Source organism: Corvus cornix, chromosome 10 (genome assembly GCF_000738735.6).
Source record: "Corvus cornix cornix isolate S_Up_H32 chromosome 10, ASM73873v5, whole genome shotgun sequence".
NCBI lineage: Eukaryota > Metazoa > Chordata > Aves > Passeriformes > Corvidae > Corvus > Corvus cornix.
The window spans coordinates 7,014,994-7,026,349 of NC_046340.1; positions in this window are offsets into that span (position 1 = coordinate 7,014,994).

Consider the following 11,356-nt stretch of genomic DNA (forward strand, 5'->3'; position numbering starts at 1 on the left):
TCTGAGTGACCCAACACAGATCAGGCAGCAAGGTAGTGGCAAGGAATTCTGTTGGAGTAATATCTGTGGGAATCTTTCTGTATGCCATCTATTTTTAATTTTACTATGGTTTTTTTCTGGTTCTCAGGGTTTCTTTTCAAGTTTTTCCCCTGTAACCACGAGGGCTAGAAACTCACAGCTTTTGTTGTATTAATGAAAGCTGAGCATGCCAAACAATCTCAGGTTCAAGAGCTGTGACTTCAAAAAGCCCACAAATAGCATGCCCTGTGAAAAAAGAAAGTAGTGCAAGCTCACAGCACCCCTTTTCCCCATTCCTGCAAAGCTCAGCTTTTACCTGGAGCTCACATCCCACTCTCACCCACAGCTTACTTTCATCTCCTCCATGGCTGCAGCTCCTGGGTCAGGACCTTCACTCTTAGAAGCCAGGGAGTAAGCCTGATGGCTGGGAGAGAAACCAGAAGATCAGGAGATCTTAAGAGCTTGTTCTTGCTGCTGTACTGGTGGGAGCAGAGACCCTGACAGCCAGAGCCTCCCACAGCAGTTTTAAGCAAGACCCAAATGGAAACTCCTGCCCCACCCTGCCCTGTGGTCTCTAAGCTGGATGCTCACATTGCAAACCCCTCCGCACAAATCACACCACTGGATCTGTCCAAATCTACATGTATTTACTTGCAGGAAAAATGTCTCCCTAGCTTTGTTTTGAAAGGAGAAGATGAGGAAAGGGTGGATCTGAAATGAAGCCCAAAGAAAGGATAATGGGGGACCATGGTCTGCAGAACACGTGGAAGTTCCAGCCCTCTCCAGACCCCAGGAGTTTGCTGGCTCCTGCTGAAATTTCTGCTTCTCTGACCAAAGCCACGTGCTCACTGCTGGCCCCAGCCCTCCTGGCTGCCAACCCATCTGAACACAGCGTTACGCAAGTGCTTTGTGCCCTTCCTCTGCTCAGAAATTGGGACAAAACAAACCATTCTGCTCTGCTTGCAAGGAGGGTCAGCCTGCACCTTGCTCAGCCTTTGGAATTGCCACTGACTTGTCATCTGAGCGGCTCTAATTTGAACTAATGACTGGGAAACTCATTGCTGATTACAGGGCACTGCCAGGCTCCGGCTGCCAGCACACAAAAATCCAACTGCCCCCGCAAAGCCTGGTAGGATAATATTTCATAGCATTGCCAAAATGGACTTCAGCCGTTCATTTTGACAGCTGTAGTTGTAATCATTTATGATTAGGTTTTGCAGTGTGCTGGTAAAAGGACCACAAGGCATTTCATAAAGAAAAAAAGAAAGAATGGGCCTTGTAGGCCTCGTCTCAGGGCTGTGATAAACCAGGAGGGAGGAATGGGGAAAGGCTGTGCCAAAGGACTAAGACTGGGAATCTTCTACAGACGACAAGGAAAAGCTATCTCCCTTTGGACACCACAGTAATTATCATAAAGCTGAGCAACTGGGAAGTTCAAAACTTTGAGAGAGGGCACAAATTTGCAATTTTTAGACCACGGACTTGCAGGAGGCAGGGGACCTGTGAGCAGGAAAATCTGTGTGCTCCATCCCTTTGCCAATTCAATACCATTAATACCATTCTACCGCCAGGCAGAAGAGCATTTCCACTGCAGTGTCTCAGCATTTGCCTTTTTAGGGAACGGAAACAAAAGCCACACACTTCACAGAAGAGAAAGTGACACAAATACACATAAGGGAGGGGGAATTTGGAATGACTAAAAAGGTTCCAGCCTGTCCAACATCCGCCCACATGTTGGAGAAAAGCCCGACTGGCACCCCAGTTTGGATCCAACATACCCTGGTGCTCCTCTCCTTCTCTGTGGGGTCCACAAGACAGCTGACAGATTGGATAAACATGCCTGAAATGTGCAGTTTGGGTCATCTTGATTTTTTCCCAGTCAAGAACACCTCCAAAAATCATGTCATTCCCATGGAAAACTTCAGGCACGCAGAACTGAAAATTTCATCAAAAGTATATTTAATGGGAATTATTTCCCCAGTGGTGCTAGGCAGCCCTTAAAATGTGTGAACTTGAGGACATAATTTAGTATCTCTGCTGCAGCTCCTGATTTTCCAAAGGAGGAGAGAAACAGTAGTCCACCTTGTTAAAGCTCTTGGAGGGATTGTTGGAGAACATTAAATAAAAGCTCCCTGTTACCATTGTGCAAGGGTGTATTTGAGGTCTTGCCATTCTCTTCTGAGGTTGAATTTGCACCATAACTGGTGCTTGATGAATGTGAGCCCATGGCAAAGGCTGTCCCAGAGATATTGCAATCACCACTTCAGTGTTAATCTAAGGAGACTCACCACTTCAGAGGTGATTTTAAAGGGGAACATGAAATGAGCTGAGACTTAACACCCACACATGAAGAGGAGATAGATGTAAAAAATAAATCAGTTTCTCAGGCGGGAGGTCAGGCTAATCACCAGGTTCTGTTTGCTTGGGTGTGTTTCTGACACAGCAACCAGACCAGACTTTTGCCCATGTTAAAAATAAAAGCAAGTTAGGATGTCTGAAACTTTGAGACAGGATGCAGGGGAAATCCTTGCTCTGGTAAGTGCCTTCTGCCATGGTTTTCCTCACATGAAGAACAGGACGTGGCTGTGCCATCCCCACACTGAAGGGCAGCAGCCACTCCATGGCCACTAAGCCATCCCTGACCAGAGTGTGCTCGTCTCTGCTGCCCTCCATCTTCCATGGTCAGTTCCTTCAGTTTGAAGTCCCACCAGGTCATTTCCATGGTCACGTTGAATTGATACAAATGACTGCAGAATATGCAGGGCAGAAGAGACTCAGCTCGGCTCTCGGCAGAGCGTTTTGCAAAGAGGATTAGCAGCTGTGGGGGATGATTATTATCATTAATGATGTCAGAAGGGAGGCAAGCAGAGAATTCAGTATTTAGTATTTTGACAAAAGCCACAGGGTTCGGATTTGCAGTCAAATTCTACAAAATGTTCTGCACCAAAGGCTTAAAAAACAAGTTAAATGTTTATTATACTAATAATTCTTCACTTAACGTCAAGGCAGGTGAACAGGGGATCTAACACTTGATCCCCTGCTAAAGCTTTGGCAATTGCAAATGCTGGAAAGCCAGATGAGGCTACACAGGTTGCACAGAGGTAGCAGCACACGCTGCTGGGAACTCAAAAGGGGCTGCTAATTGCCCAAACCTGCCAGAACACTGTTTGTGCCCTGGCTCCTGACCTCCACACAGCCTGAAATCCAGCGTCATCCAGCTCTACAGCATCAAGCACGCCCCAGGAGGATGTATTTGGAGCAGGCAGGGTAGCACTGGCTCTCATGTGGTGCCCTTACAACCTGAGCACACCTCTTCAGAAGACTGTGATCCTCCTCTGAGCCTCATATGCCTTCAAAGAGTGCTTTTTTCTGCAGCTCCAGCTCCTGAGTCTGAGTCCATGCTCATTTTTCACTTCCAAACCCCAAACTAAAAGACCTTGCAGGTGGCAGGGTGTGCAGAGAAGTGTGTAAATAGATGTCCACTGAGACGTTCAAGTTAATTAGGAGACAACATTATATAAAACACAATAAAGCACTAATGAATAAACAAACAAGCCTCATTTGGGATCTTTTCAAATGCTTTCAAGCCAATGTTTTGACTTTTGGATGCTTGAGAGCCTGAGGAGTGGCAGAAGCAGCAGCAGGGCAGAACATGGGCCTGGAAGAAATATGGGAAGTAAACACAGAGCTGTGATTCAGAGAGAGGAGCAGGGCTCAGCATTTCATGATCCCTGGGGAGAGCTCCTGGTTCACTTCTTTGTTGTGATAAAGACAACCAGCTTGGCCTCGGGCAAGACTTTTAACTTTTCCCATAGTAGAGAGCCTTGATTGTTGCTGGAAGGATCAGATGGACAACTCCCACCAAGACGCTGGGTTCCTCACAGCCCTTTCAGCACAAACACAATACAGGCTTACAAACTCTAATTCTTTCAAACCAGCCCAGTGCACCTCAGTTTTCCCTAAAACAGGCCATGTCCCTCCTGTTCTGGATCCTCAAGGCTGGGTTCCCCCATGGCAGGGACAGTAGCAGGATGTTGTGGAGCTCGACAAATGTGACTTTCTTTATTCTGCTGTTTCAAACCTGGGAAATGTGGGTCGCTGATCTTCAGCATGACCTACATTCACAGCTCCAAATAAGCCCCTTTTGCCAGTGTTGATGCTTTCTAGCCTCAAGTTGAATCTGGAATGCACACACGAGTGCCCTGCTTTCCCTGGGTGTCCAAAGAGGGAAGTTATAACCGTGCCCAAGCAGATGTTGCTCAGACCATGCATGTCCTGCACACATGGCTGCAGCGAGGCCCTGCCTGAGCCAACAGCAAACTCAAGTCTCTGTAAAAGCATCTCCTTACTCAGGACTAGCTGTACTTATGCCCTGCAGGGGAAGGATGGACAACAAAAGGACTTTTAGCATTCCTGTTGTCTTTCTAGTGTGCTGGATGGGGCTGGCACGAGCAGAGGAAAGTGCACCCACACATGGCACTCTGGGCAGAGCCTTGGGCAGGCAGCAGCTCCAGCAATGATTGTGGAATCCCAGAATCACAGGGTGGTTTGGGTTGGGAAGGGACCTTAAAGATCCTCTCGTTCCAATCCTCCTGCCATGGGCAGGGACACCTTCCACTATCACAGGTTGCTCAGAGCCCCGTCCAGGCTGACCTTGAACACTTCCAGGGATGGTACAACCCTGTGCCAGGGCCTCAGCACCCTCACAATAAAGAATTTGTAAATCTATATCTCTGCTCTCTAATCTATACCTCTCCTCTTTAAAACCGTTCCCCATTGTCCTATTGCTATCTGCTTCTGCAAAAGGTCGGTCTCCCTCTTTTTCAGAAGCCCCTGTTAGGTATGGAAAGTCACAATGAGGTCTCCACAGAGCCTTCTCCAGGCTGAACAACCCCAGCTCTCTCAGCCTGTTTTTGTATAAGAGTTGCTCCAACCCTCAGATCATCTTTGTGCGTCCAAAAATGTCCTGCCTTGGTTGCCACTGGCAGCAATCCTGCTGTTGTCTTCACTGGAGGCAAGTTTTTCACTCCAGGTTTCTTCTTTCTTCACATAGGTGAGGAAAAAGAACCTGTCAGATGCTTTTTGTGCATAAGGGAGTTCTTTGTATGCCTCATCTGTCTTTTACAAAAGTGCCACTTTCACTGATCCTTTCAGACCTTGTCACCACTCCATCCATCACATCACCTCTACACCTAGGACACCCAGAAAATATGAGTCATACTGACTGGATTTTGTGCACAGGGAGAAAGGAAAAGTTCTCATATGCCTGTTACTTTCCCTAAGTTTGGGAGGATATTTTAAATGGTTCTTGATTATTATTAGCAATTCCTTTCACAAGCTAAATATGAAAGAGAAGACAAAAAAATCTGAAGGAGGAGGAATGGCATGAGAAAAGGGAGAAAGAAGAGGAAGCATCCTTGTATGTTCTGGAGACAAGGCATGGAAAAAACCCATTATTCCTGGTGCCTACACGCCCTGAGGAAGGCATGTGATAGCTCACAGCGGCCACCCAGGTCACCTAGCTGAGCTTGGTGGCCTTTCAGTGACACAAAAGCATCTGAAAGGACAATGATGTTCATCCTGGGAATGTCTCCAAATCCTGGGTAGCCTGGCATCAGGGACACAGCATGGCTTGAACAGCTGGGGGAACAGAAATAGCCCCAGTTCTCTCCTGAACTGTTTATTTCAAGACTGAGGCGCTTTGGACAAATCACTATCGATGCTCCTCTTCCTGCCTCCCACAGCTTTCTGAGGCTGCCCAGGGAGAGCCATATCTGTCACTGGTTTCATGCTGTTACTGGCTGATGGGGAACAGGCCAGGCACCCCGGCTGGGTTCAGGACCAGCACACTTGGCGCAGCACTGATCCCAACCCTGAGGGTCCGGCTCCGACCAGCGCAGCCTCCCAGAGCCTTCCTGAGAATCACACAGCACTCCTGCCCTTCCCCAGCTCTTCCATCATGTCCTGTGTATGTTTGCATCCCATATATCATGCACGATTGTAGGTCATTGCAAAGACCATGCCTCAGCAAACTGTGAAATCTCAGCGTGGCCTCTTGCCTTATGTGCAAGAGGATTTTCTCACCTCCCATCGCTCCGGGCTGCTGCCACACTGAGTTCTTCCTTCTCAGCGAGTCCCTGCTCCCCAGCAAGTGTCAGGAAATCTCCTGGCAGCAGTGATGGCAAACACCTTGTGACAGGGTGAACATTGCGGGCTGCAGGCTGCCTCGGGCAGGAAAAGGGGGTGAGGGGTGACAAACTCCAGCACCTCACCTGAATATCTTCTGTGCAACCACCCATCCACCACCCCCACTGCCCCTGAGACCTCTCCTAGGTGTGTCTCTCCTCTGTGCACTGGAGTGAAAGAAAAATCAGTTTGTTTTGTATACACAAGGCACTGAATTCTTGCAAGCAGTGGGGGAAGCTCCATGTTTGTGCTGGTGGCAGCAGGAGCAGGGTCCACCCTTCTGGCTTTTTACTGCTGGGTGGGCAAAGTCAAAAAATCAAAACAACATGTCCATGTACTGAGAACAAAATAAGGGCTTGTTTGCTGGGAGCTGGCAGCACAGGAAAGCCTCCTTTGTGTTGTCTCAGCAGAGCCACAGCTAAACCAGCTGCATTTTTGGCAGGAACCCTTCCTCCTTCCCTCACTTGTGGTCAGTATGTGCTGCACCGAAGCCTAACGCAGGCTGGACACCAAGCTGTGACATCCTCTGGGTGCTTGGAGGTGCCACACCACATTTCCAATCACCCCAGTGACGAAAGCCAGCCAGTGGAGTGTGATGGGGAGAGAGCTGGAGCCATTGAGCCAGATGATTTAATGTATTGGCCGTGTCAAACATGCGTCACCAGGGGCTGAGCTGACCTCCACAACAGCAGGAACAGATTCTTCCCTCAGTGCTTCAAGCCAGGCTGTGTCCCCTGCACCTTCTACCTCCATCCCAACAAGGTTTCCAAGCCAGCAGAATTAGTTCTGCTAAATAAAGGTAGCTCCTAACAAGGGCTGTTGGTCTCTGACCTAGCAGCTCCTGTTTTTTGGGGAGGGTCACAGACATGGTGTACAAAAGCTCAGTGCAGCACCAAAACCACTGACTAACCCCACACCTGCTGCACACTTGATATGTGTGAGCTGTATAAAGGTTTCCTCTGTTTGTACACATTTTTATTAGCCCTTAATAGGCTTCAATGAAGTATTTTCAGGTTCTGCACAAAAAGAAAATGCCAAAGGAAGCCTAAAATTCCATGTTCTTTATGTCCTTCCTCAGATTTCACCTTTTTAGACAGCACATCAAAACAGGAACATAACGGAGCTGCTATTACTGCTAATGCTTTTCACATTATTCGAAGTGCAGGGAACAATTTTATGGCATTAATGACAAGTTGCTACACTCGGATCCGCCACCAAACTGCAGCTCCATTCACCTTCTCTCCTCCACTTCTGCTCATCCCCACCTGTTCCCCGTCAGAAGGTGATGCACAGCCGGTTTGCTCTGCTTCCTCTGAAAATCCTATCAAAGAAAACTCCAAACGCTCCGAGTTCCTTTCAGAAAAATAAAATAAAATGAGCAGAGGAAATGTCACCTTTCAGAGGCTTTTGCCCCAGAGCAGCAGCAGCACCTTGATGCCTCCAGCACAGGGCAAATTGCACAGCAGCTCCCCATGACGGGAGCAGACCCACCTTGTGCCCGGCTGCCTGTTCTGCTGATGAAGAGCCTGGCAGGTCTCCTCAGTTCTCCTTCCAAGCTTCTATGAGCCAGACTCATTAATCACCTCTCCCTTACCAAGAGAGACCTTACTACACACTCTGTGCTTGCCAGCTTCGGAGCAAAAAGAGGCAGATGTGGTTCCCAGGCTTTTGACCAGAGTTTGTGGGAGCTTTGGGTTCTGCAGCCCTCTGTGCAGGGTGGTGATGCCCTGGCTGACTTGTGAAGCCCTGGTGAAGGGATGGAGCTCTGAGAGGTCTTTCCTGTGGCTCAGGCTGCCCAGGTTGGCACAAGCTGCAAGCCCAGCCTGATGGAAAGCCAGCCAGCCGTGCAGCGATTCCAAGCCCAAACACACAGTTAAATGGCTGAATAACCCTGCCCTGGCATGGGGGAAGGAAGTGTCATTCATTTTATGGCTGGAAGGAGCCAGGAGAAAGCATCTTCTAGGGGTAAGAAATGCACACAGCACCACTGAAGCTGCTGGAAGGTTTTGTATTGGGAAGTTCTGGACACACAGGTTCCAAAAATGACATGTTTCCCCAGAAGCACAGCCACGGTGCCATGTAGGGCAAGCACTGGGGCAGCCTCAGCATCTTTGCACTTAAAGGGGTGTGATTTGGTGAATCTGAACAACCAAGAAACTTTCAGCCCAATGCTGTGTCTTTACACAAGCTGCCAGCTCTGTTTTGGATCAGCAGCCTTGTGCCTTCTTCATCGGGCTTCCTCCTCCACCTGGTTCTCATGGATAATGACTGGGGTGGGAGGAGCAGCTTTAGGAAGGATAGCACTTGGCAAGTGTTTGGTCACTTGATGAGACGGGAGGGAGGAAGGGTCAGGACCAGAAAATGATAAAGGGCACAGGTGGAGCAATCACTGCAAGTGGTACAAGGTGGCTGGGAGGTGTTTTGTTAGCCACCAGCTCATGGAGACCAGCAGAGCTCCACACCTCACCAGAGAGATCTCCAGAGGCTTCCTAGAGACAGGTAAGGTAGAAAAAGTAGCTCATATTTGTTCTGAGCACACAGAAGGTGTTTTGGTTTTAAGTGAAATAATGGTGGTATCAGACACTACATTTGTACGTGTGCTTGTTTGCTCCTGGTACCCCTCTCCAAGTGGTTTGATAATGCTCAGGGTGAAGAGGGGATGCCTGAGACATCCAGATTTGAGACTGGAAATGGGTGAGGGATCGGTGACTTCCAGTAGTAGTGAGGTGATTGGTCACCTGTATCTGATCTTCAGGCTTGAACCCACCAAGGTGGACATCAGGACTCTTCAAATTCCTGAAGCTTAAAATACCTGGAGGTGGTGTGGCCAAGGGCACTAATGTCAGCTTGGAGAGTGAGCTCTGGGTGTACTGAGCCAGTGATTTCACATGACTGAAGGGCTCTGCTATGTTCTGGTGGGTTTAGAGCAAAGAGAGCAGGAATTGACACATCTTGAGTGCTGTGTTCTGTATTTGATATCTCCTTGCGTGCACCTCGTGTGCGTGTATTCATCCTCATGGAGGCTCCTGCCTGTTTGCTCTCACACTAATGAGATATTCTCACTCATTTCTTTGTTACGCTACCTCTAATTTCCAGCTCTTTGACACAAGCAACCATTTTTCTCTAAAAGGCTGAGATCACATGGCAGGATTATAAATTTGCTCCTGAAATGCACCATTAATAAATAATAAAGTGTTTATAAATATGCAAAATAGATTATTAGTCAATTCTACAAAATCTTGGCTACAGGAGCATAAAAGTGTGCCCTGCAGCTTGTATATCTATTATAAAAAAGAGGAAGGAACTAAAAAGAAATTCAGACTCCCTTTTTAACTTCCAAGCAGTAAATGCTGAATAACTTATTTCTGATAGTGATTATGTTAAAAGCAAATCATTTGTTTCCTTGAACAGCAATGAACAATGCACTGCAAATATGTGATTTTTAAAATATTATGTATGAGCAGAGGGACAGAGCATGTCCTTCATTTGAACAGCTCATTAAATAGAAGCTCTTCAGCAAGAGCCTTGCCCTGTCTTCGAGCATCCTGAGCAGTACCATTCTTTTATTTAAGCTTAGCAAGCTTCAGGAGTGCTAAGAGCACCTAAATATTCCTCCCTCTTAACTACAGGAGCTCAGATTGGAACGTTGAATCACAGAATCACAGAGTGGTTTGGATTGAAAGGGACCTTAAAGATCATGCAGCTCGATGGGTGTGTGCGATGTGTTCTGTTGATGTATATTCGATGGGTCTGTTGAGTCAGACATGGGAAGTGCCAGCTCCTGAGGATCTCGGCATTGTTCTGGATAACACCTGTCTTTCTAGCAAGACCCATCCTCATCAGTAGGTTGTTGCAGCAATGTTTTGCCTCAATAGTCCAAAATAAACAGATTTCTTTCTCCTTTGCCACAGCTTTATCCACAAGGGCGTTGTTAATCTGTACCACAGGTAATGCACAGCGGGGACGAGAGTCAGGAAACTGGGAATTTGGTGGCAGAAATGCCACGGGAAGCTGGATGGCAAAAGAAGGCCAGGGACCACTGCATTCACTGCTGAGCTCTGAAAGCATTGCTGCACCATCAGCAAGAAGAACTGGTCTGACCCCAAAAAACGTTATAATACACAGTAAAGGAAATAGGGGAAATTGCCTAAACAGACTGGAGTTTTTTCTGTTTAACTGAGAATCATCTCAGTGCCACTGGAATCTGCACTGTAGGAGTGCTTATGCAAGGAGATGGAGAGAACCAGGTAATTTCAGACACTGCCCAAAAGGCGCGACTGAGACAACTCTGCTGACAGCCACGCAAAAATGAAGTGGGGAAATGTCAAATGTTCTTGACCTGAGCTTAAACCTTTATGAATTGAGGGCAGAGGGAGAGAAATGTGTCTGTAAAGAAGAGCTTCTCTTCAGATAAATATGTTTGTATCGAGTCACAGTCTGGAAATCCGTGGAGGGGAAACAGCTGGGGGAGGCAAAGGATTTGGAAGTGATGCTTCAAGGAATTGATGACAAAGAGTTTATTTTTGCTCAGCAGCAGCACAGTGGTTATTCTGGGCTGGCATCAGAGCTGATGAGGACCAGCCACATCAACACAGGCCCCTTTAACAGACTTGTTCCCTGGCAAGAAATGCACATCTGAAACTCACAGCTGAGGATTCACTGTGAGCAGGGATAGTGAGTCTGGAAGGGAGGCTGGCTTCTGTGATCCTACAGCCTGGAGAGAGTCTCTTTCCAACCTGGATGTAAGAGGGAATTTTGCCACAGTTATTTCACTGGCATTTAGACTTGGCAGAGGAGTCCCCAAGGATGTTCTGTGCTGCTCAGCACAAGTCAGAGAAGATGTTTAAACTGCCTCATCTGGCTTTTGGAATCGGTAAAGGTCCTGGGCAGGTATCTGGTGCTAGACTGTTGATAGGCCACAATAACAACATGTGCACTGAATTAAATTATCTACAAAGAGCCACTGCAAGAAGGCCAGAGGAGTCAGGACGAGCTGTAAGCAGGTGATGTGTTACCCTTCACAGAAAAGCCGTAAAATAAATTGTCCTGGCTGAGGTGGTGCAGTAGGTCACCTAATCCTTATCCCTCCTCATCCTTCAAACCAACAGTCCGCATCTGCACATGACAGAGCTGCCCTGGCCAGGGAATCTGA